The following is a 21,114-nucleotide window of genomic DNA, read 5'->3' on the forward strand; positions in this document are numbered from 1 at the left end:
CTATTATTAAGGAAGAAGGGAAGAATGGATACTGGAGGGCAATCTCCAGCACACAGGGTTATTGAGACTGTGAAGGATAGTGTATATGAGGTACACTAGTAGGGTACCTAGTAGGTACCTGGAACATAACACTGTTTGCTATGTATTATTGTTGACCTATATCTGGCGTCCTGTGGAACACATGGAAAAAATCATGAATTCAAATCAGACAGGGAAAGGTCACAGAAAAAGGGTAGGAGAAGGAAACATTCTTAAATCACCGTGATATATGTACTGGGACCTCCCAGTTCACTCGCACCAAAGGGCCGCCTTTGCTCGTTTGCAGCATCCCCGGGACTTTGTGGAGGCGGATGAGGAGTAGATGCTCCAGCGGCCATCCCTAGCCGATCCGGTCCCCACCACACGACCTGCTGGATGATGCTATCACAGGCGACTCTCGGTAAGTAATGTCTACAGCAGCCGTTAATGGAAATGCAGTTTTCATCACAGTAAGAAATTGAAATCTCAGCCAGCCTCTGTGGGTGCCATCTGACCCATCCCTCATTTCTCATCAGACGGTGTGTTATTTTCATTCCCCCTCCCCATGATTAACCTTTATCCTGAAGGGTAGAGGGAGCAGGGTAATTGAAATCCCCAGGAAATCTTCACATCATACTGCCATTTAACAATCTTCCTCAACCATCCTGATACCAGGGCTCTGAGTAAGTAGGAAAGGACCATTTTTAATTTGAGGTGGAGATATTATCTAGCACAGAAGGTTCCAGATGGCTGCCCTGAGTTGAAGTGACAGACACGCAGCCAGTCTGGAAGGGGAAATAGGAAGGGGAAAGAGAGAAAAGGGACCCACATCATTGAAAAGTTCTCGAATGTATGGGACGGCTTCCCTTGGGTGGGACGGACGTATCTGGGGTATGGACACTATGCCTGCCTCCCACAGCACAAAGTATGTCTGCAGCTCAGTTTGGCTTTTGCTCTTTGAAATGCAAACGATCTGTGGCTACACAAATTTTCTCCCTTGTTCAGAAAAAACTGAACTGAACACGATGCAGAGCTGCTCCCTCAGATGCCCCTTTCCTCTGAATTCTGGGTCATTGTCCCTCAGCTCCCGATCTCTCAGAGGCCCCGTGTCCTTCCTGTCACTGCAGGCTCCTCCCTCGCAGCTTTTATTTTTGCATCACCCACTCGACAGAGTAAGCAAGGAGCTAATAGATTTGCGGCAAAGAGAACATCTGCCAAGCCATGCAAGTCAAGACATTCAGTTCTTTAATTTTGTTGAGAAAGCAAAAGAGCACTGGTCCTACTCCTTTCGGCAAAGGCCCACTCTGCTTACAGCTTAAGGTCTTATCTCTTCCCTGTTTTTTTCTGCCATGGCTCATTATATGACCAAATAGATGCTGGCTGCCATTTTCTTAGCCCAGAACTGATCCTGGATCAACCACGTGCAAGTAATTTCCAGAAGGGAAACTATGGTAAAATCAGGAAGGAGGGAAACTTTGATTTTAGCAGACAGCCAGAATCAAAGGCTTCCCCTAACCTCCTGCACCCTGACATGTTGCAGCCATGACCAATTCGACATGGATTGGTGATGGGGAGATCCACCTAAGCCTTCCAGAGAGCCGAAGTCCTTTTGTGTTTGATTGCTCAAGACGTTCAAAGGAGGAAAATTGTCCTATCCCTCATTTATTCATTCACGTGTTCTCAAATTCTTCTTCTTGCTCATTGTCTCTCTTTTAGGGGATACCTCTTTTCCCACCACTGACAGAAGTTCATGGGCACTGGAACTAAATCCATCTGTTCGTCTCTTGGAGGGCATCCTACCCCGACTTAAAGGCAAACTGGGATTCCAGGCTGGGGATCATTTCACTGTTCATTCTGTTGGATTCAAGTTCCCTCTTCAAACCTGGAAGCTTCCTCATCCCCACTCTTACCCTAAATCATGTTTCATTTGCATCTGCATATCCAGGGGACATTTGAGCCTTTAATAGCAGGACCAACAGGAGACCAGCAGAGTCTGACTTATCCTCACCTTGTCCTTTGCATCTCTGAATCCAGTGAAACCACGTGATGCCCCTCCAAGACCCCAAGTATGGAGCTGACCCTTTCTCCTTGGCCTCCTGCACAACGGCAGGCCAGCAGCGCCAGAGGACAGATAGTGAGCCAAGGAAGGACAGAACCACAGATCGTAGATTTCATAGTTATGAGGAAACTTGGAGACTATCCATGCTTGTCACGTTACAGAGGGGAGGGCCAAGGTCAAGGTCAAGCACAAACCCGTGGCAGAGCCAGGCCCGGAGACCGAATCTCCTCCCAGTTCAGGGCTCTCTCTGATGTACTCTGATGAAATGCTGGCTGACTTGAACCAAATGACATCCCCCAACACTAGAGCTCCCACCATCATGGAAAGATATCAAAGAGACATAAATGTAGAACAGTTGACAGAGAGAAAGGGGAAGGAAATTTTTTTTTATTTACGGACATCTGGTGCTACTATTGGCCTATTCACAATGGGGAAGAGTTGAATGGATCTGAAGGATGGGAAGGGAAACTAAGCTTTGGAACAGGCCAGCATGGGTCTAAGTCCCAGCTCTCATGCATACTAGCTGTGTTACTTAAACATTCTGTGCCTTGATTTATTCACCTGTAAAATGGAGATAATAATACTATCTACTCAAAAAGTGAGGATTAAGTAAGTCATTTCATGGAAAGCACTTAGGACAGTACCTGACACATAGTTAGCTGTTGTTACTATTACTAGGGAAGGGAAGCATGAGGAACAGCCAGGAGAAAGCCACAGCACATCTGTCTGGCTTGACTGTAAGTAAATCACCCTCGCTATTTCTGGTAGTGTTGCTAGGAGACAGTATAGTATGATGAAAAGGGCCTGGGTTTAAAAACTGTATTAGTTAGTGTATGGTTTAGCTGCTATAACAAAGAAACCCCCAAATACCAAGACTTAAAGAACAAAGAAGATGATTCCTCTGTCACATCATAATCCAGATGTGGACTGTGCTGGTAAGTAAAGCAGCTCTGTTATTTACAGTTGTTCTGGAATCTTGGTTCTTTCCAAGTTGTTGCTCTGCCATTCCCATCAGAATCTTGTCAAACTGAGTCACCACCACATCCAGATTTTACTCAGCAGGGGAAAAGAAGAGAGCATGGAAGAGGCACCCATAAGCTTAAGGTTCTAAGAAGTAGCACAATGATTTCTGCTCACATTTAAAATGCAAGAATTTCATCACATGGTCACATGTAGCTGCAAAGGAGGCTGGGAATGGATTCTAGCTGGGCAGCCACGAACCCAGAAAGGTGGGGAGAGCAGAACTATGTCCAAATCCAGTTCTCTCCATTACTAGTTGTGTTTGGGGGCCAGTTATGTGACCTCTTCCACCTCTTTTTGCTCATTCATTTAATCAATCTCCATTGTTACTTCCTCTTTCATTCCAAAAGTACTTCCTGAGCACCTGCTATGTGCCAGGCACTGGTCTAGGACCAGGATATACAGTTTTGAACAAGACAGAACAAGCCCCTTCCCCTCTGAGGCACATTCACTGCCAGGCTAATGAGAAGCCTTTCAAGGACCTTTTCTTTTTATTCTAAATTCATATTCACTTTCATGCTCAATTTTCTATCCTTATTTTTTAAACTAATTTTCTAAAAAAGGACCTCAGATATATGTGCTCTTCTGGCCCCACAGAACTTGGATCTGCCCCTACTGCTCTCATGGAGAGAACTTCCTAGTTGGGAGAAAGAAGGTAAACAAGTAAGCAAATTGGGAATTCCCTGGCGGTCCAATAGTTAGGACTTTGCGCTTTCACTGCCAGGACATGGGTTCAATCCCTGGTGGGGGAACTAAGATCCCGCAAGCTGCATGGTATGAGCAAAACAAACAAACGAACAAAAAAAATCCAAGTAAGCAAATAAACATATACTGCATTAGATGGTGATGAGTGTTAGGATGTAAAACAGAAATGCAGGGTAAGGGGAGAGAGCACTGCTATATTTCACATGGCTTGAGATCCTCTCTGAAGGGGTATCGCGGAAATTGAACAAGAGGAGTAGCTCCTACTTTTTACTGCGGTAAAGACTACTGTGATTCACCTTCTTATACACAAATCTTTGTGATGCTTCTGATTACTTTTTTAGAATGTATTTCTGGTAGTGGAGTTAATAAATTAAAGGGACAAATGTTTTTAAGGTTCTTTAAACCACGTGCTTCTGAAACCTCTCTTTTTATTGAGACTTCTCTTTAGGAGTATAAAAGAAGCAATGGCAAAGACCTAGATTTTGAGGAACTTTAAATATCATTTTTTCAAAACTTAAAGAGGCTCGAGATTTTTTTCTGGCCATGCCACATGGCTTGCGTGATCTTAGTTCCCTGACCAGGAATTGAACCCAGGCCCCGGCAGAGAAAGTGCCGAGTCCTAACCACTGGACCACCAGGGAATTCTCAAAGAGGCTCAAGACTTTTAAGGGTTACTTATATCTGAACAGTCTGGGCTTCTCCATGCCTTAGTTCCTACCTTACCCACCCCAAACACCTATATGTAATTCCTTATTTGAGAATTATGTCTTAAGTCACAGAATTTTAGTGCAACAGGGAACCTTGGTGCTGATGAGTCCATTCCAGAGTTATGCCTGGCTTACCCTAGCTTCATGGTGAGTTTACGGTCAAACTAAGATAAAGCCTCAATCTCTCGATTCCTGTGTCTGCAATCAAAACCAATCACAAAATGAAATGTGCCTGCTGTGTTTTGTGACAACAGAACTTAAGGCAGAAGTTTTAAATAAATATCCACGGATAGGGCCTGCCAGATCTCCCCACCTCGTAGGTGGTTGTGAGCATAATAAACGTAAAGTACATAGGACTTCAGCGCTGGAACATTGTAAGGGACATTTAAATGTTAGCAATGGATACTACTTTGGTGGCAGAGCAGGGGGAGTGTCTCAAGACCAGATGTGGGCCCCGTGGGAAAGGGAGCAGGTATGGAGTGCTGTGGGGTGGTCTTGGGTGCTGTAGGCGTGGTCAGAAGACCTCGGCAGAAAGGGGCTGGCCGTTATACCTCTGGCAGCCCTGGAGCTGGGGCAGGAGTCACATGAGACCACCCAGAGGGATGGAGAACTTCAGCCTGGATCAAGGGAACCACAGGAGACAGGGGCCCAGCTGGAGACCTCTGCAGAGCCCGTGCCAGGGCTGGCTTTAATCATCTGCCAGGCCACCCCACAGAGGCCAGCTGCCGGCCCAAAGGGCTTCGGCCACCCAGCCATGTGAGAACTATCTTATTCCCTTACCTCTCCCCTTTCTGGGCTTCGTTCCAGGCATGGAGGGAGACAGCAGCTAGCAAGGGGAGGAGGTGAACAGAGGGAGAGGAGTGGAGAGGAGAGGAAAAGGACCATGTCCCCTCTCCCAGGGCAGGCTTCCAGGACCAGGCCGGTCTGAGCCAAGGGAGGAGGGAAGATTGAAGGCTCAGTTGCAGAGTTTTAATGGTTACTTGGGACTTGGAATGCTAAGATCTGAAGTGAGCCTACTTTTTGCAGCTCAAGGGACTTTTTTAATTGCCTGAATGTGACAGTAAGTTCCTTGGCTTGTCCAAGTCATCAGCGGGGGTAGAGGGCTTCTGTTGCTATCAAATAAAATTTAAAGAGACAATGGGGGACCCCACAAAACTCGAATCTGCCCGTACTGCTCTTATGGAGTAGATAGGTGATAGATAGGTGATAGATTAGGTAGATAGATAAATGATAGATAGATAGATAGATAGATAGATAATAGATATATACATACATAATACATGGATGATAGATATATATGTATATAAATGATAGATAGAGATATAGATACATAGAGGCACAGAGACATACATACATACAATGTATGATGATAGATAGATAGCTGATAGATAGATAGATGATAGATAGGAGAGTTGCATTTTGTTCACAATTCCTGTTTCGTGCTTTTCCAATGTGCCAGTACGCATGATTTTAATAGTCATTCTGGTTGTGTCACACACATGCATGTTATTTTTCTAGACAACCACTTTCCACTAAAAGGACCCACTTATATTCCACTCTAGCACGTTCACTCATGAGTTAAAAGTAATTTGCGGGCTTCTTTTTAAACTTCACCTTCCTGATTGCACACATGATAGTTTTATTTTCTATAATCCTTTCACTGCCTCGAGCCCATATACAATATATAGGCCAATATTACTCTGAACTCGACTTAAGCTTAAATTGCAATCATTGACTCCTAACATCTCTGGACCATAGAGTCCCACACAGTGTTTCCATGGTCCTCGAGGTCCTCCCCATCACCCTCCACTGACGGCCTGTTCACATTCCACTTCGTCAGTTCACTTATTTATTCATTTGTTCACTCATTCATCATTTGTTGGATTGGGTACCTTCTTCATGCCAATCACCCTGTGGGGTGCTGGAGATATAAACTTGAAAACTGAACGATACACAGTCCCTGCCCTCAAGGCACCTACCATCTACTATTTCATGATTCAGTGGATATGATATCATTGTGATAACAGGTGATAAGGACAATGTTGGCGTTACAGGCAAGGTGCAGTGGGAGCACAGGAGGGAGTAATTGACTCTCCTTGGCAATGGGTCAGATCAGCTGCACAGAAGAGAACACCAAGGAGCTGGAAGGGTCAGTAGGACTTTCCCAGGCAGCTGAACAGGGTTGGACAGGTGGAGGGGACATCCAGGAAACACCAGAAGCTAGAAGAGGCAAGAAAGGATTCCTCTCCACATGTTTCAGAGCGAGCATGGCCCTGCCGACACCTTGATTTCAGACTTGTAGTTTGTGGTACTCGGTTAAAGCATGCCTGAGAAATGGATACAGGCATCCAGGTTGAAAGGTATGGATGAGGTCAGACCAGTCTTCTTCCAAAAGACCAAGGAGACACACCTGAAATTAATACAACATTGGACATCAACTATACTTCAATAAAAATAATTTAGCTATTAAAAAAAAAAAAAGCCCAAGAAGAGATTACTAAGGACACAGAGCACACTGGGGCATATGCTGGAAGAGATTTATTCTGCCCAGGGTGGAGAGGAGAAAAGGGGATTGAACAGGGAAGCTTCACGATGAAGATGACATTTGAAGAGGGCTTTGAAGAATCTTTTTGTCTCTTAGCTGATGATAAACTCCTGGGAGCCCAGTCTACAAAGCTATTCAAGTATTTGACAAATATTTATTCAGCACTTTGTGTTGGGCTCTGTGCTAGGCTCTGAGAATAGGATGGTGAGCAAAACCAGCACAGCCCCTGCTGTCATGCAACGGATAATCTGACGGAGAGACAGACTAATTTCTGTGAATACAAATAACCACCCAGAAAAATACGTAAGCATCACTCGGATAAACGATATGAAAGGCAATTACCAAGTGTTAAGAGAACATATTGCAAGGAAGTTGTTCAAGCCTGAAGGCTGTGAAAGCGTTTTTGAGGAAGTGAAGGGGGGAAGGGTGGCTCGTGCAGATTTGAGGATCTGAAAGACAGCCAGTGTCACTGCAAGACAGAAAGGGAGGGACAGCTGATGCTGGAAACAGGCAGCAGCCATGGCTCAAAGGACCTGGAAGGGTTTAGTCTTCATCCTACAAGTGACGGATGGAAGGGAAATGCAGTCAGTGGATTTCAGCAGGGGTGCCAACAGACAAGATCTGATTCGGGGGTTTTGTTGTTGTTTTTGTTTAGATCAGCTTGATGAGAATAGTGGGAGAAAGTCAAGAATGGAAGCAAACAGAACCATTAAGAAATTCTTGCACTTGTCCAGCCCAGAGCAGATGGTCTCTTGAACAAGGTGGTGGCAGTGGAGAAGGTGGATTTAAGAAGTGTTTCTCTAGGTACTCAGTGAAGGGGAAAACAATAAATGAATGAATGAAACCAATGGTCTTTATCTGCAGCTATTCCATATTCTTCTCTGTCTTCAGGTTTTAAAACACTGTCTCTCTGAAAAGTGACATTGATGTCTCCATATGAAACGTCTTGACATCTGATAATGACGACTCAGTCTAAGAAGAAGGGGACGTTAAATGGTGTTCTGGGAGATGGTGAGACTCTCTCCAGTAGGGGAAAGGGAAGAAGAGAGAACAAGAGGTTGGACCCCTGAAGACTTTCGGAGGCCATGGAGGACCCAAGGCAAGGACCTATCTGAAGAAAGCGGTCCCTACCTTACCTGCCAGCCAGTAAGCTTCTCTCATCTGATGCTCCCCAAGGAGCATGACTTACAGGCACCGTGTTCAGAGGGAACATAACGTACGGTTGAGCTCCCCTGAAGCACCCTGCAAGGCAGTGTCGTCACCTAGAAAGCACCAAAGTTTCTATAGTCAGTTTTAACTCCTTTGTTGCACTTAAAACTCTGGACATGGGGGATGAGAATGGAGTCCAGACTATGGCTTTTGCATGGCAAGAGAGGGTGTGCTTCTTCCCAGGGGCGTGGCACACACCTGAAGTTCTCCCAACCATCGGATTCCCCGCGCCTGAAGGAGGCAAAGCGGGAGTCCTGAATGACGAGGGACCTGGCCAGCTTCTGCAACTTGCGATGTGTTGGGTTCAGATTATTCACTCAGTTGGGTACCTAAGACGCTGCACTAGGTGGGCCTGGTATTCCTTTTCGTCCTCCATCGTGCCAGGGAAGGATGGAGATTGGAGGAATGAAAGGCAGCCAGCCGTCTTTGAACACCCAAAGTGTCTCACAGCTGGTAGAATCTGAAGAATATGGGGGAATTGCTTCAAATCTTACCCTCTTACTATTGTTCAATAGATGCTGGAATGGACTCTGGGTTTAATTTAAAATGAATACTATGTTTTCATCCTAATTAACCACACAACAAAAGCTACTTATGAAGTGAACAGATGACTCAATATTTGTTTAATAATAACATCATATTCACATTTTTGCCCAAATTCCAATGACTTTGAGCTCCCCTTGCCAAATGGCAGGACCTGAGCCCTCCTTTAGAATTTTCCCATTCTTCTTGGACGGTCCCAAAGGGGTGTTGGTCTCTTGGCCACAGGAACTGCACAGGGCTGTCCATTGGCTTTTTCTGCAGAAAAAGTCCACAAAGAAGACCCTTAAGGAAACCTCCCTGTCACCACTGCTGACGGTGCTGAGATTGTCAGGAGCCCCGCCCCAGGCTTATCCACAGAGAAGTGTTACTCATTTATTCCTTTCACTAACTACATCAGAGCCTCAGCCCTCACCCGCCCAGATACACACACACACACACACACACACACACACACACACACACAAATGCAAATTATTATATGCCTGGAAAAGGAGCCAAAAGGTCACACACCGAGGACTTTTCATAACGGTGAAGACTCCCGGAGCATGCGTGTCTAGGTGTTTCTCATTTTTGTCTGCTGACATATCCGCTTGCTTTGCTTTCTTACCATCATTTCGCCTTGTAATGCTCTTTTTATTTTGTATTAAGGAACATTTTGTATTTTATTATGTAGTGCTTTCATTTTTAAATATCGTTTTAGATATTAACATTTGGCTGATAACAGGAAGCCCTCCAATTTATTCTGGTCTTCCTGTAAGTCGCACTGAACCCTTTAGGAACTGCTCTTTGTGTGTTATCTGGCTTAGTGTTTCAACCTAACACGGAAGCTGGTGAGAGCTGGCATCTGTGGGCCCTCCTCACTGCGTGCCAGGTGCTGTGCCAAAGGCGCTTTCCACGCACTGGGCCACGCCGCCCTCCCCAGAACCCTGGCGGGCACTGTAACCACCAACACAGCGATGGGGGAACAGCGCCTGGGCGGAGTGGATGTCGTCTACAAGGCAGCACGGTCGATGCCAGATGCCTTGTGTGCAGAGAGCCAAGTTGTACTGCAGCCACGAGGTCTACTGGATGCCCTTCCGAGGGCGTCTGTTAGGGCACTAGAGTGGGGTCTTCCTCAGGCATTGGCTGGCTGCTCTCTCAGGGGAACATCTCTCCTCTTACCCCAAGCTCCTGCATCGCAGAAGAAACTGGGAAGGGCTGGGCCCCTCTGTGGAAACTTGCCCACTCCCCACCCACAGGCAGAAAGGCAGCAAAACTCAGCCAGCCCACGTTCAGAGCCGCCGTGGTCCTGCCAAGCCTGCCCCACCCAACCTCCTGTAAGAGCTCCAGTCGACAGGCCCAGAAAAGCAAACGGGCCTTCTTGGGATAGAGAAAGGAAAACACCACGCAGCTGCCACCTAATTGGCATTCTAAACAGCTAGAAGCTTCCAAGCTCAGAAATGAATTAAGTAAGCTTTTTTTCCCCTTTCAGGGTGGAGTACAGCCTCCAGGTTTCCACCCAAGTCACACCCTAGCAGCTGCTATTTATAATATCTAAATGCCAGATGGAACCTGCCGGTGTGAAACAGAAAACAGAGAGCTGGACGACAAAGGCCCCTCAAGCCCGGTGGGGCCCGGGAGCAGATGCCCACCCCGAGGGAGCACCTGGGGACTGGCTGAGGGGCAGGGCCCTGAGGACCCGGGGCCAGGGTGACCCTCCTGCCCGAGTGGCGCTCCCCCGGCCAGCAGAGAGCACGCTGTCGGATGCTTCTCCTACATCCCACAGCCCGTGGCACAGGGCTGGGTGCTGGGCAGGGACTGGGGCTCTACCTGTTGGATCAGGAGCAGCCAGCAGAGGCCAGAAAGCTCGCCCGGGGCCAGCAGCCGGCTGTGGAGTAGGCCAGACCCAGCAGCTGGGGTGGGGCCTCGGGTCCAAGCAGAGGCTGGAACAAGGTAGAGCAGGGTGCAAAGGGGGGACGTGAGGCAAGCCCTGATTTCCTCTCTTACCCGGTGTGATTTTCTGCCTCTTATTAACCCCTGGGGGACTCTGCTTCCTTATTTGTGGAACGCAGGCAGTAATTACATCAACTGAATGGGATATCTGAGAACACTGAATAGACAGTAAGCGCTTAGGATAGTTCCGTAGCATTGAAACGGCAGCTGTTCCTATTGGATTTTTTGCCCAGATACAAAAATGCCTCTGTGTGACTTACAGGGCAAACGCAGGTCCCTCTCCTCCTGGAGGGCTGACAGCCTTGGAGACGGATCACATCACAGCTTCCCAGTTCCTGCCCCTGATGCGCCAATGCAGACCGGAAGGCTGGCTTGAGCTAAATAGGCACCTGAATAAAATCCGGTTAGTATCCTGCTGCCCCTGCTGCCCTGGCCCGCTGGTCGGCTAGCGAGTGAAAATTGTTTCTTCCAAAACGAAAAGCCCTTCTCTCATTCTCTGATGAACTCCTCCCTCCTATCTCAGTGTAGCTCCACTCTGCTTTTCTCTAGGAACGTTCCTGACATTCAGACCAGTCTGAAATTTCTTTCAGAGTTTCTAAAGCAGTGCTGTCCCATGAAAATATAATGCCGACCACGTAGGTCATTTTAAGTGTTCTACTAGCCCCATGAATGAAAGTAAAAAGAAACAGGTGAAACTAATTTTAATAACAGATTTTATTTAACCCAGTATATCGAAAATAGTATCATTTCAAAATGTAATCAATATAAACATTAGTAAGGAGATGTTTTACAAAATCTGGTGTGTATTCTATGGTACATCTCAGTTTGCTCTAGTTACATCTCAAGTGCTTGGTCTGCACACGTGGCCAGTGGTGACTGTATTGGGTGGCACATCCTACAGCGTTTGCTTGATTTACTGTTGGTTTACCGTTGGGGGGCCTCCAGCTTGAGTCTTTGATGCCGCCTGTTCTGAGGTTCTGACAAGGGTAGGGATGTCGGGAGACAAGCAGCGTTGTGTAGCAGGCCAGTGTGAAGAGTCAGGAGAGACTGCCTTCTGCCTTCTCCTAGCCAGTCCCTCGACAGTTTGGGTATTAGTCTTGGGGTGGAGATGGGCCATGGGCACTGTGAATAAAACATAAAAAGCTGGGAATCCCCTGGCAGTCCAGGGGTTAGGACTCGGAGGGCCCGGGGTTCAATCCCTGGTCGGGGAACTAAGATCCTGCAAGCCTCGTGGCGCGGCCCCCCCTGCCCCTCCCCCAAAAAGCATTTGCCCTCAGAGGAGCTAGGGAGCTGAGCTTTGAACAGCCCTCACCGCTTCTGAGGAGTTGGGTTCTTCCCCTCCCTCCAAGCTCTTGCAGCTGGAGTGAAGGTTGCAGTCGGGAGCAGGCTATCACTGTTGAAGAATAAAAGGAACCTCCCAGGGAAGGGGTCCCATGGGGGAAGGAACAGGAAGAAAAAAGAGTGAAAGGGAAGAATCTTCAGATCACCAGCTGCAAGGACACTGGCAGCCTTTTCACACAGCCTCAGAAAAGCCTCTTTGGTTTCCAAAGAGTCTGCAACATTTTTAGGCTTGTGGCCTCTGAAGGCTCAGTGAGCCTCTGCCTGTTAGAAATAGTTTCCAAGACATCACATGAAAAATATTTTCTTTTGGTGCTCTGAGGACCTGAGCTCACTGAGGTCTCCTCCTACCCGTGAACGCCGAGGAAGGCACTCCCTGACTGGTGAGCTGCTAGAAGCCGCACTCACCCCCATTAAACTACAGGATTACGATGCCTGTCTTGTGCAGAAAATGTGAGAACCTTCTGGAAAACTCTGGAAGGGGCCAAGATGGGACTTTGCGGCTGGTGGCTACCAGTCCTGAAGCCGTGGAGGCAACCCGTGGTTTTGCACGGGTCCCCACCCTGCCGGAGCCGCTGTTTCCTGGCACAGCCCTGGCGGCCTCCCAAGCCCTGATTTGGCCTAGCTTTCTGAGGCATTTGCCCTCTCTGTTGACTGCTCATAATGCAGACTGCCAAGCCAGTTACTGAAAGGATTTGGAATCTGAGGAGTAAGAAAAAATCACCACCTATGCTCTAGGGGAATTTATGGGAACAGTCTGAACAAAATGACCCCTTCCAGGCAACCTGGCTATAGTGCAGCCCTGCCCTTCCAGAAGCACCTCTTGCCCCCAGATTGAGCCAGTGCGCAGAGCTGGGCCTCCCCTGATTTTGTCTGGGCTACTCTTATGTCCCTCCAAAAAAAGACCACACGGACACCTGGTCCCAGAAGATATAAGGTCCCAGAGAGATTGCTACAGCACACTCTCCTGAAAAATAATTTCCTTTCTTCTTATCACCGTAAAATCTCAACGATTAAAATGCTGAGAAAATGAGGTTCTCCTGATAACTGGCGTTTTCTGGTTAACAGGAAACTGGTTTGATTTTAACCAGTGATGCTGAAAATCTCTGTCCCCTGGACCAGGGCCTGGCCTGTTTTTAATCATACAGGACCCTGCTGGGCTTCAGGGCAAGATGCTTCTAGACAGCACGCACGGGCCGTCGACGTAGAACACACGGAGTCAACCCTGATTCCAGGCCTGCCGCTGGCTTCTGGCATTTTGTTTCTGTTTGGTGTTAGCCAGACCCTTTAGATGAGCTCATTTTGTTGTAGTTATGTCGCTTTACCCTAAAATCTAAGCATAACCCTTCAATTTGAGGGCCCAAGTTAACTGGGTTCCACGTGAGAAGTGGCTCTAGTCAGAGCAAAATGTTTTAGGCTCACGTCTAGCCCCTGACCACATTTGGACTACGGGATGATTTTAGCATTCACTTGTCAAGGGCATTTCCATTTGGCTCCCCATGAAGTCACCGAAATTCTAGTTATTTCTGTAATGTGTGATTGCCTGGTTTATTTGTAAGAACTATCCATCGGAGCTGAGCTATTCTGTTTCTGGAGCCGCTTATACGATCACAGTTATGAAATGTTTATTTTCTTAGATCAGCTTAAGCTGATAAGGCACTTTTGAGCCATTAAGAATCTTGTAAGTTGAGATTGTTTCGATAGATGATTTTTCTGGGGGGGGGGGGGTAAATCAGATGAATCAAGGCCTCTCCCTTGATTGGGCTATTATCTTAAATGTGTGTGACCGTCACATGCTCCTTTGAGAAATGGTGCTGCCTCCTTAGGAAGATCTGCTGCCAGCTCGCTCTGTTTCCTCTGGCTCACACCCAAGGACCCGGAGAGACGAGGCCACCCCAGAGAGGCAGAGGGTCAGTCAGGAATGTTCCAGGGCCACAGGGCCCGTTTGCAACCACGCTGGCCACAAGAAGCCAGAAGAAAATATTCCAAATTAATGAACATGGAAGAGGCTCACGGATTTAAATCCTCAGCACAAATCTATTTGAAGACAGGCCTTGCCCTCGCAAAACTTACTTTCCTGTGACGGGGACAAATCGAGAAGGAAATAAATACACAATCTGCTGTTGAGGGCTAAGTAACAAGGACAGAGAAGGCAGCATAAGGGGAGGGGAGGTAAAGGGGAAGAGGGGGCAGTGGGTACCTGTCAGGCAGGGCGGGCAGGGTGGCCTCTCTGAGGAGTGACCTGAATGGAGAGAAGAAATCCAGTGCTTCCAAAGCGGAGGGAGCAGGGGTGCAGATGCCCTGGGGAGGGAGTGTGGTGGCCGCCGGAAGAGCAGAGAGATGGTGTGTCTGGAGAGCAGCAGGTGAGGAAGAGATAGGAAGGAGGGAGAGAGCGGGGAGGGTGCGGAGCTGGAGAGCCTCTCAGCAGAGCCACAGACTGTCCTGACGTCCACTCTTTCTGCCTCTTTTCAATAATGAAATCGCCCGCCGTCTCGGCGGGGCTCGTGGGCCTCTGCTAGCGACCACATCTTCCAGCCTCGAGTGCAATGGAGTGTGGCCACGCCCTTAAGTTCTTGCCGTTGGACCGTGAATGGAAATGGGTTCTGCTGCGTCGCGGTTCAGAGCTCACAGGGTGGGGAGTGTTCCTCCCTCTCTTTCATCCTGTCTCACAGGTGGAACCCAGACCTGGTGTTAGGGAGCCACCCGGTCCATGCAGACCAGGGGAGGCCCAGGCAGAGGTTCGGAAAGAGGGGTCCCTGGGCCTGCGACATCAGCATCCCCTGGAATCCTGTAGAAATGCAAATTGGGGGGGGGGGGCGCCCTCCAGACCTACTAAATTAGAAACTCTGGGGGCGGGGCACAGCAATCCGTGTTTTAACACACCCTCCAGAGGATGCTGATAACCTCGGGTCTCAGAACCACCGCAGGCTTTCTCACCACTGGCAGTACCGACACTGCGGGCACAAACTGCTTTGTTGTAGGGGTCTGTCTGTGCCCTGTGGGATGTTTAGCAGCAGCTCTGGCCTCTACCCACTAGAACACAACAGCACACACCCTTCCTCCCCCTACTTGTTACCACCCAAAATGTTTCCGTACACATTTCCTCTAGTATGTATATCTTCTTTTGGAAGAAGAGATAAGAAACTAATAAAGTGATTACCTTCGGGTAGTAGGACAGGGTGGAGGGGGCTTTGGAGGGCTTCGCTTTTCTTTTGCATATTTCTGTTGCATGCTCGAGTTTTTACCATGTGTATTGCTGAAATAAATCTCTAGGCCCAAGATGGGGCCGCTCCTTCCCAGGGTGCCGTGTCAGCAAACCGAAACTTAGATCTAACATCCGCGTCCCATAAATGCTCCGCTTGACCAGACACGCAGCGTGTCCAGTCAGCCAGTTCCCGAAGGCCGAGCCAGCTCCAGGTCTCCTCACCCCCATCGAGGGTGGCTATGTGGCCCCAGCCAATCAGATGTTTTCTGTTTGTCTCTTGCTCGTTCTTTATTCTTTATCCTATAAAAGCTTCTTGCCGTCTGCCCCATTTTTTCAGTTCTCTGAAAGCAGATTATTCATTTCATGCAGTGTTAAATCAAGTTTGTATCATCTAACTTGTCTTCTTTAATCTTTTTTCAACAGGATGTAACAATAACGGGGAAGAAATGTTTTAGAAAGACTACATATTGAAAGAGTGGAAACTAGGTTTCTTTACCACCGTTCTGACACCAACTCCAGCGTGTGTGGGTTTTCCCACACCACCAAGCAATTCTCGGATGCCTGCAAGGTGTCCTACAGTTCAACTCAATTCTGACGCTACCTGGAGAGAGCATCAGACCCCACAGGTTAAGGGCTCAGCCCCACCAGACCACCCCCCACCCTCCCGCCACTTCAGATGCCAACTGTCAGTCCAGGTTGTCACCTGCGCTTCTGACTGGCTGTAGATTGGAGGTTCCCATGACTCCCAACTTGGGTTCAATCAATTTACTAGAGTGGCTCACAGAATTCAGGAAACCAGTTTTCTTACTAGATTACTGATTTATTACTAAAGGATATAACTCAGGAACAGAGCCAGATGGGAGAGGTGCATAGGGCAAGGTACAGGGAAAGGGTTTGGAGATCCCAGCCCTCTCTGAGCACTCCACTCTCCCTGAATGCCCATGTGGTCACCAAACCAGAAGCTCTCAGAATCCAGTCCTTTGGCGTTTTTATGGAGGCTTCATCACATAGGCCTGATCGGTTACATTATTGGCCATTGGTGATTGATTCAACCTCCAGCCCCTCTCCCCTCCCTGGCAATGGGGGGGTGGGACTGAAAGTTCTAACCCTCTATTCCTGGTTGGTTCCCCTGGCAACCAGCCCCCCTTAGATGCTTTCCAAAATTCACCTCATAACAAATGACACTTTTATCAGCTTTATCACAGGAAATTCCAAGGGTTTTAGGAGCTCTGCTCGGAGATCAAATATATATATCTTATTATAAATCACAAAATCACACTTCCTATAGAGCTTCTCAGCATCCGTAACATGTGCTAACACATTTTTAATCTCCAAGGGGAGCCGAATCCTGGAAATGCTGTGCCTCAAAACACTTCCGGAAGCACCCATCTGGCCAACACTGATGCCTTGAGCCTCCTCAGTGCAGGAAATAGTTGAAGGTGGCCAAGGCTGGGCATTTCACTGGACGCAGGCTGGTCCTTCTACTTGGGCGAGACATGCGCTCTGAGATATGACAGTTCTTTCAGCAACTTTGCACTGGCCCCTGGGTAGTTCATTCTAGAGAGGAGTCCCGCAGGTAGTCTTGGTCTCTCTGGTTTGTACCTCACTTTGTGGATGAACCACCTGCAAGTTCCCCAGGAGCTGGAGGAGTGGGGGTTTGGGGGCTCCACCGCCCTCTGGACCCCATTCCCCACACGGCCCACGGCCCCTGGACTGAGCTAGCCATCGGCCCTGCAGGCTCCCTCCCGAATGCTTTGCCTTCTCCTATCCCCTCCAGGTGTTGAGGCAGATTCTCCTCCTCCTCCTCCTCAACCTGCCCCTTTTCAGCGGATGGGGAGGAGGGAGGTAAGGGAGGATGAAATTTTAAACCCTGGTGATCATTCATTTCTGATCTTTTCCACTATTTAGCCCGAAGTTCCTCAGGCACACAGCACACCTAGTGGTCTATTAAAAACACTGGAAGTTAACCAAGCCCAGCCTTCAACCCTTGCTACCCAATCAACAACGGTGATCATTCTGTAGCTGCAAACGTCAAATCCTAATCATTTCTTTCCTCATTAAATGAGTTGATAGTCATCTAAGGGGCTCGTAATAGGGCCTGCCTGGCATGTGGTGACTGCTGGTTTTATTTTGTTTTGTTTAGCCATTATTATGTCATCATACACTACACTCAACATTTCTCACTATTTAACAGCCTCTGGAATTATCCAGATTTTCAATGAACAGAATTATACCGTGAATGTGGAATGAAGAGATAAGCAAGTGGCATGACCCACAAAGTAAGAAAGATCTCTACAGCAATGGGAAAGAGAGTAAAATAGAACTATATATCCACAGAACTGTAGATAAAGAGATTCTCTTCACAGCCACGGATGCTAACGCAGGTGTCTTCAATTCTGTACTCGTCCAGTGAGACTTCCCCCCCACCCCACATAGAAGTGGTTCTCAAATTTTAGCACAGATCAGAATCCCTCGGAATCCCTTGGAGGGCTTGTTAAAAAAGAACACTAGCTCCACCCTCTAGAGTTTCTGAATTAGTAGGTAGGGGTAGAGCCAAAGAATTTGCATTTTTAACAAGTTTTCAGATGCTGCTGATGCTACTGGTCCCAGGACTGTACTTTGGGAACCACTGCCCTTCAGGTGAACCTAGAGCCTGGCATTTAAACATGCCTTTTGCTTGAATCAGGTCATGGGTCCAGCTTGTCAACATCAATCAAGGTCCTGTCATTCATCGTGTTTGCTTTGCGGCATCCTCGCATCTGAGAGGCATGCCCCCTTCGACAGGTCCTCGTACAGGTCACTGATGCAAATGTGGACTAGGCTGGCTAAGGACAAAATCCAGGTCAGGTTAATTAAACCCCTAGCTTTTAGGCTCACGTCAATTCACTATAATTACAGCCATAGTTCTCAATCCTGATTAAACTCTAAAATCGCAGGGGAAGCTTAAAAAACAACCAAAAAAAAACTTAAAAAAAAGAACCTCTCCAGGTGATTCTAATGTGCAGCTAGGGCTGAGAACCACCATCTAGAGGTCTTACCAGTTTAACCTGTTAAATCAACCCAAATGAACTGTCCTGCCCATGTAACTTTATTTAAGTTATTGTGAGGGATGCTGTCAAAAGTTTTGCTGACATCAAGGTATGTTTTCCTACCCTTTCAAAACCATAAAATTATATTGGCCTACCATGACATAGTTTTAGGGAATCGTACTAACTTTAAAGATCACCTTTTAAATATGTTTACAGTCTGTTGAGGAATTTTGCCTGGGGTTGATTTCAAGCTCACAGAATTGGATCCATTCAGTTTATATAATCCCAGTGTAATGACAGCTAACATTTATTGCTTACTAACTTTGTCTCAGCCACAGTGCTCAGTGCTCTTCAAAAATATTCAAACAATCCTATGAAATAGCTTTTATTATTTCTATTTTACAGACGCAAAATCAGGGTTGGATTCTAGCCGACTCCAGGGCCCATGCTCATAACCACTAGTGTTGCTTCTATTTATAATTGCCAGTCTCCATCTCGTTCTTCAAATGTTTTATGATGTCTTACAAGGATGTTAAAGATATGAGGAGGCATGAAAGAACTGGAATAAAGACAGACCAGAAAAGCTCAAAATGAGTCATGGGTCAGAACAAAATTCTTGCACATTTGCTAGCTGAAGGGTCACCGGGTCTGGCTTTGAGTGTTCTGGAAATGTCAAGTCAAAATAGGATCACATGTTCAATTGCACAATTGACATTGGATTGAACACAAACATTGCTCAGAAGTACCTGGGAAGCCCTGGGGTTTCTTAAAGACACTGAGGATTAAAGGAATGTCTGCAAGAATATCTTCATGGTCCATAGAGACAAGAGTGTCACAGGACTCAATAAACCATAAGTTACACCATCCGTTTCCTCCCTTATTAAAAAAAACCCCAAAAAACAAAAAACTGGGAATTTTGGCTAGCTTTATAATTCTTCAAAGATTTCTGCATTCCAATTTCCAGTACCCCTTCCACCACTGGCAACTCACTCCAAAAGAATATTAACACCAACTGAGCAAGTCTTTGCTCACATTTTCTCAGTACCCTGGAATGTAATTTGAGCAGTCAAGACTGCCTTTTGGAGAGTTACACAAAGTTTCTTGACTCGCCTTCCCTTTTGGACTCTCATGCATCAAATCACACCTAATTTTAAGGAATGAGGTTTCCCTTTGCATGAAGTTGATGTGGCCGTGTCCACAGGCTGGCTCTCAGGTCTGCAGGTGAGGTTAGCATAAATGGAAATAACAATGTCACTCCCCATCAGGTGCCCATCACAATGCCCACTGCACTAACTCATCCCTCCTTGTAGCTTGATGATGCAAAGTAAAGAATAGCAGATCCGGGGGCTTCCCTGGTGGCGCAGTGGTTAAGAATCCACCTGCCAATGCAGGGGACGTGGGTTTGAGCCCTGGTCCGGGAAGATCCCACATGCCGTGGAGCAACTAAGCCTATGCACCACAACTACTGAGCCCACATGTGGCAACTACTGAAGCCCGCGCACCTGGAGCCCGTGCTCCGCAACAAGAGAAGCCACCACAATGAGAAGCCGGCGCACCGCAACGAAGAGCAGCCCCCGCTCGCCGCAACTAGAGAAAGTCCATGCACAGCAACAAAGACCCAACACAGCCAAAAATTTTAAAAAAACAAATAAATAAAAAAAAAAAAAAAAAAAAAGAATAGCAGATCCCCTTGTGTCAGGTGAAACAATCAGTGATGAAGCCAATAATTTATCATTTATATGTATGAGACTAAACAACAATGGGAGTTTTATCTTGAAAGATATTAGTATTTTCTTGTCATCTGAAAAAGACATGGTGTTAAAAGTGATGGGGTTTTTGAAAGGAGATCTCTTGACACAAGATTCATGGTTAGGATAGAATTATGCATCCTTTGCAAAGTACTCTGCTATCTTCTTTTTTTTTTTTTTTTTAAATGCCTTTCTGTGTTTTTTTTTTTTAATTTATTTATTTATTTATTTATTTATTTATTTATTTTTATTTTTGGTTGTGGTGGGTCTTCGTTTCTGTGTGAGGGCTTTCTCTAGTTGCGGCGAGCGGGGGCCACTCTTCATCGTGGTGCGCGGGCCTCTCACTATCGCGGCCTCTCTTATTGCGGAGCACAGGCTCCAGACGCGCAGGCTCAGTAGTTGTGGCTCACAGGCCCAGTTGCTCCGCGGCATGTGGGATCTTCCCAGACCAGGGCTCGAACCCGTGTCCCCTGCATTGGCAGGCGGATTCTCAACCACTGCACCACCAGGGAAGCCCCATCTGCTATCTTCTAACATTAAGCCGCCCATCTCCTCCTTAGCTGGTTCCTTTTCTTATCCTTTGGATCCCACCTTGAGCACCGGTTCCTCAGCTGAGCCTTCTCTGACCACTCTGTGCAGGCAGCTCCCACCCCATGATGGATTTTTGTTTACTTATTTCCATTACCTATCTCCCCTGCTACACAAAAGGACAGCAGGCATTTACCCTGTGGTCTCAGGACCTAGATCAGGGCTTGGTTCATAGTAGGGGCACCAAAACCACCTGCTGGAAAGAGTGAAAACCGTCAAGCAGGTGAACATCAGTGACTGTGGAGTTGGGCTCTGAAGGGCAGCTGGGTCCAATTCTACATCATGAGAAGACAATGGGGCTGTTGCAGTATTAGGAGTGATCACAGAAGCATATGGGGGAAAAAAGAGGGATCCTGAGTGAAAAAACTCATTTTATCCTTTCTAATAACCAAGACGAAGAGATGATTAGAGCATATGAAATTTACGAGCAAAGTTGATTGCCATGTACCGCAAAGGAAGGAAAATGGA

The 21,114-nt window shown here is 47.2% G+C and overlaps 1 protein-coding gene and 1 long non-coding RNA gene across 2 annotated transcripts in view; both read right to left on the reverse strand.

The window, feature by feature from the left end:
• TBC1D1 (TBC1 domain family member 1) overlaps positions 1-21,114 on the reverse strand; it is a 289,772-nt gene that overhangs the window by 39,131 nt on the left and 229,527 nt on the right. The window lies entirely within an intron of this gene.
• LOC132366547 (uncharacterized) lies at positions 11,435-15,690 on the reverse strand. The gene is made up of 2 exons (XR_009503465.1): positions 15,237-15,690; positions 11,435-11,860 (listed from the first exon to the last, which is right to left on the reverse strand). It is a non-coding gene; the product is annotated as an uncharacterized LOC132366547 (long non-coding RNA).

Source organism: Balaenoptera ricei, chromosome 5 (assembly GCF_028023285.1).
Source record: "Balaenoptera ricei isolate mBalRic1 chromosome 5, mBalRic1.hap2, whole genome shotgun sequence".
NCBI lineage: Eukaryota > Metazoa > Chordata > Mammalia > Artiodactyla > Balaenopteridae > Balaenoptera > Balaenoptera ricei.